The 5553-nt window shown below is 32.6% G+C and overlaps 1 long non-coding RNA gene across 3 annotated transcripts in view; it reads right to left on the bottom strand.

Moving 5' to 3' along the window:
• The window catches only part of LOC117174610, a 47490-nt gene that overhangs the window by 1337 nt on the left and 40600 nt on the right, over window positions 1-5553 (bottom strand). For 2 of the 3 annotated variants that reach the window (XR_004467323.1, XR_004467325.1), the window contains exons 3-4: window positions 661-1059; window positions 167-297 (exon numbers count right to left, since the gene is read on the bottom strand). This is a non-coding gene — a long non-coding RNA (uncharacterized LOC117174610). Of the gene's footprint in view, window positions 1-162; window positions 298-660; window positions 1060-5553 lie in introns of all 3 variants that reach the window. The other variant, XR_004467324.1, reaches the window with a different exon arrangement.

The raw sequence follows: 5553 nt of genomic DNA, 5'->3' as shown, positions 1-5553 counted from the left end.
TGCATCCCCAATATTTGATATTGTTCCGCAACAATTATATCATAAAAATTCAAAATAGTGAATATCAGCAACTTTAACTAATACCTCTTTATTAGAAAAAACTGGCCGCTTCAGACGCTATTCTATTTCTATATTTGTTTTAGATTCTATTTTTTAAATTACCCACTGAGCAAGGATGTACATGTGCCTACTGCCGAGGCTTCCACCGACGAAACTTATTATTATCAAATGTTGCAATAGGAAGTCCACTGCGGATCACTATATCACCTTGTTCAGCTTTAAACGTCATTGGTAGACCTGATCATATAAAAAAAATATTAAATAATCAATTTTAAGCTTTTAAAAAATCATTAACTCAGAACTACTAAATTCGAGAATAAATTTGAGCAATGTCGGTTAATATTTTATGAAGCATCCCATAGTCAGATTCAGAGGAAGGTTTGTGCGGGGGGGGGGGGATAATAAGGTAATATCCCCCCTTGCAATTAAAAGGCTACGTAGCATCGTTCCAATAAGAACTATGAGGGAAATGGTAGGTGTGCGCATCCTAGCCATCTCTTAATCTGCCCATGAAATACTTTATAATGAGGAAGAAAATTTGACGTTTTAAGCAGAATTCTCTAATATTTGTTTTTAATTGTGTTTTAGGTTTTAAATTACCGTTTGGACAAGTGTTAGAAATAGCCTCTCCTTGTACTGTTAGAACATGATTTTGATTACGGTATACTGTATCACCTTCCTTAAGAAGAATTGGATCTTCGGGGCGAGGTACAGCACCTAACAGGGCCGCCTGTTCTAGGGAAATTACAACAATCGAATTATCAGCCTTGCGTAATCCATAATGTCCATTAACTTCGATTAATATTTGGGGAGCTTGGCTGCGAACAATTGCACCTAAAAGAACCGCCTGTGCTGCAGTAATTGCAACAATTGAATTGTCGTTCATCAATATTCCATAATGTCCATTAGCTTCAATTAATCTGCCATTATTTCGGACGTAGCGTAGCTTTGATATGAGTATTGGATGTTGCTGAGCACTTGAAGGTTGTAAAACGGATTCTGTAAAAAGAAACATAAGGATTTTTTATTAAAGAATTTCTCCAACGAACCCCAAAGTTATTGGTCTGAAAGAATAGTATCCTAAATGTAACCACAAAGTCAAGACTTTGTCCGGGTGCTTTTGAGTGCTCTTTAAATCTACGCAGGAAAAATGCCTACAAGAAATGTTACACACAAAGCATTCTGGCAAAAATTTTCCTTCGACGCATGTCAAAAGTTTTAGTTTTGATGGTCGGTAATATGTCGAGACAAAAGTTATAGAGTAGAGACGTAATTTAGAAACATATGTGGAAGCAAATTTCAGTTGAAGCTATAATAAGGACTTTTAACAAATGCAACTTTTAATGCAAACCTTTGCCTTCAAATGTCAGATTCATATTTCTACATCTCACATCTTGGACATATGAGGGTTTTTGGAAAGGGATGAAAAAGAAAGTAGACTGGATAGAAGTGGGAAGGGATGTGTCCGTCATGCACATCCGAACCAGTTATTATAATTAGCAAGTCTTTTTTAGATTCCTGACCTGTAAAGGCAACTTATTTGCATTGACAGTGACATTTTTTCCAAATCTTCATTACATCATGTATATTTCCCATACACCTCGAGAATCCCGTACACTGGCATGGGAAAACTTCCAGTCATGTATGAAACTTTGATGCGCCGCTGTGGAATGCGCAGCAGCGTGAAGCGCGCATGTGCTGTAACCATGGTGAAGAAAGAAGGAGCAGAATATAATACAATCATGGCGTCAAGCGTATAGTTCATAATAGTTTTAGTATGCACTTGTAAAATATTTTGGAGTTGCAGTAGTAAAACAGTTAAATGTTGTGAGTGGAATAAGATTCAGTGCAATTAGACATTTTTCAAAGTAATGTAGCCTAAGTATAGTTCTAGATTATTTCAGTAAAACGTTTAAAGATTACAGAGACATAATTTAGTATTGGCATTTAATTGTAGTATGGGAAAATGCAACCTGGGTATGGGAAAAATACAAACAAGGTATCGGAAAATTGGCATTTTCCCATACTCAAGTATAGAAAAAATACTAATCCGGTATGGGAAAAGTCTCATACCTGTACAACTATTTCCCATAACGATGAATGGAAAAAAATTAATATGTGTATGGCTTAATTACTTCCAATACATGTATGAAAAATTTCCCATACATTTTTCTTACAGTGTAGCTCAACATTGCGACTGTGTAAATAAGCTCATGCAAAAGTGTAGGTTTAAATTGGTATTATAACAATTTATGATAACATATTGCTTATAACAATTAATTTTGAAACAATAATTAAGACCATTTTTCATCAAATACATAATTACGCAGAAAGATAAAATTCATATAATTATATATTAACCAAGGCCGTAGCCAGAATACATTTTCTAGAGGGGGTTTCAAGCGGCACCTCTCGCGTACACTCAGTAAAGTATAAATTTCTATTATGTACATGTTTCCAGAATTTGTTTTAACTGTTGATAAAAAACATTCTTTTTTTAAACGTGACTCTTGTTGCCACTATTTACCCTTGCAGTCAATGTTCTAGAACAGTGATGTAATAGTTATAGACTTCTAGAACAGAAAACAAGTTCTAGAACAGGATAAGAACATACTTAAACCATGGCCTGAGTAATAATGTCCCTAAATAAACGTAGTAGTTCTATAACACTGTTACAAAACCATGTTCTGTCTAAGATCTGAAACAGCGTTGCATATAAATAAAAAGAGTTTGAATAATTTAGAAACAGTGTTGCAGAGTAACTGCGTTCTCTAATAGTGCGTAACAAATGTGTGACAGTGTTACAATGTAAATTTGTTCTGTAGTCGTACTGTAACAATTCTGGAACAGTGTTATAAGCACAAAAATATTTGTGGAACAATTTAGGAACAGGATTACATAGTATCATTGTTCTTTAATAGTACCGTAACATATATGTAACAGTGTATGGGTGTAAATTTGTTCTGTAATCGACCCGTAACAATTCCATTATGGTGTTAGAATGCTTTTTCATGCATTGTAAAATTCAGTAACAGTGTTACAATAATATGTTTGAAGGAATCTATATTATGATCAGAGATAGTTACTATCGATCAGTTTGAATGCTATTCTATAATCTGTTAAAATATAAATCAAAACTATCGATCTTCTCACTTCGCTTCACTAGTAAAGGAACCATTGAACTTCCGATGGCCGGTCGAGTTCTTTCCCATTAAGCTATTAGAGAGATCGAAAGAAGAATCTTATTTCAGAAATGCACACTATCGCAAGCCAGGTGTTACAAGGATGTGAAAAAAATGTTTTTTTAAATTATGTTTGTACTTAATTAATATTTTAAATAACACAATTTCACGCATGTTCCCTACACATGCAATCGTATGCTTAAACCCGTTGAAAAATTATACTCGCTGGAGATTCGAACCCTACCTAAACTACTTAACTCGCAGGTACCTAGCGAATGCCTTAGCCAATTGCGCTATCGAACCACCTGAACTTTCGTGACAAAATCTCGGCCATAATTTTTTGCTGAAAGTGCCAGGATCCTCTCAGGATTATACTCATATTTTTTTATTTTAGTCATATTATGAGAAGGTGGGTTTAAAAACTTGGCCCGACTTTGAGCGATATTGAGCGTAAGGATTATAGGCCATCTCTTAGACCTCCATCCTGTGACAAACCGTAAAAATTATTTCTACCCGCCCCCCCTTCTTACTGCACGTAATTTTTACAAGTACAAATTTTTTACAAGTTAAATTAGATACAGTGTCCGAATATATTAAATTTTTTATAAACGGAAAAAAACAGTATTCGAAATACAAATTTAAAACTTTCAAATTTATTAATTTCTTTTAAAAAAACAAATGTCTGTTCTAACATAAAAGATGATTTTTCAACAAAATACTTGAATTTTCAACCTGAAAAGCAACAAAAAAGTTTGATACTTTATATTTCAAAAAAAAAGATGAAATTTGTACAAAAAAAATTTTTAACTAAAAAGACGAATTTTCCACAGTAAATATTTTTCACTAAAGAATGAAATAAAAGTTCATCTAAATTGGTTAACCTTTAAGCAAAACACGAATTTTCTATGCAAAACAATTAATTTTCCACGGAGTCAATGTATTTTTACCTAACAAACATGATATTTCAGACCAAGAAAATTATTTTTTCACTAAAAAAGGAGAATTTTCATCTAAAAGGTATCAATTAAAAAAGATTATTTTGTAACAAAATAGATAAATACTCAACCAAAGGAGATGAAGTTTCAAAAAGAAATATACATTTTCCAGAACAAAATAATTTCGCAATAAAGTGATTCAACCAAATCTTTCAAACAAAATAGTTCAATACTCATTTTTCCCCAGAAAGGTGCAATATTTAAACTGAAAAAGTTAAACGTTAAAATCAAAAAGAAAAATTATCAGGAAAAATAGTTTTCATGAAAGAAAATATTTTAGTTGACCTATTTGCAAAAAATATTTTAAACAAAAGGTTAAGGTTCTACAAAAAGAGCTAAATTTTGGAACGCAAAAAGAATAATTTTTAAGAAAACAAATGAATTTGCAGCCAAAAAGGATGTCTTTTGATTGATAGCTAAAATGATCATGTTCAGGAGAAAGTTTTTGCGAATTTGCAAAAGTTACCTAAATGAATGAAGGCCGCAGTCCCCCCTACCATAACATATCGTAACAAATTATCTCGAATACCCCCACCCCTCCCACCCTTGAGCTGTTACGTAATTTAAGTACGGTCCCTTACCAGTGATCCCAGATCTGAAACGAGACGTGGTCCAATACTATGAGACGTCTATGTTCGTGTGAATATGGTAGGAGACGATATAAATCCTGGGTTGCGCGCGCAACCCATTTCTCCTCTTCTGAATTTGAAAACTCGAAGGTGCACGATTGCCGGTCGGAACACTTCGGCGTTTCTATTTATATCTCTATCTGCTTTGAAATAAAATGAAGAGATTGGAATTTTAATATTTTCAGATTTCGATGCTGGGCTGGCGATTCTCATGATTTGAATACTTCGCGCGCCTCTTTAATGCGTGTATTTTGAGGTTACGTTACGTCAAGTATAAAATATAAATTATATGAATATTAATACTATTATATATATATATATATAATTAATGATAATATTATAATTATGTTATATTATAATAGTCTTATTTAAATCTTGATCCGCATTTGAAAGAAATTAAAGAAATTGGTGATTTCCGCATTCATCTCGTTTGAATAAAAACTCAATTATTTGATTGAAAAATTAATTATTTTGTTGAAAATTGCTTTATGGTTGAATTATCAACTGTTATTATTTTTTGGTTGCCAAGTCGTTTTGTTGTAAATGCAACTATATTGTTATAAATTAACGTTATAATTTTTGGGCGGAAAATTCGATTATTCACTTAAAGTTGAACTACTTATTAAAAAAATTAATTTTTTCTTATTAAGGATTCATAATTATAGTTGAAAATTCTACTATTTGCCT

This window comes from Belonocnema kinseyi, chromosome 6 (genome assembly GCF_010883055.1).
Source record: "Belonocnema kinseyi isolate 2016_QV_RU_SX_M_011 chromosome 6, B_treatae_v1, whole genome shotgun sequence".
Lineage (NCBI taxonomy): Eukaryota > Metazoa > Arthropoda > Insecta > Hymenoptera > Cynipidae > Belonocnema > Belonocnema kinseyi.
The sequence above is the reverse complement of the archived record's forward strand: the minus strand, read 5'-3'. Positions and strand labels throughout refer to the sequence as shown.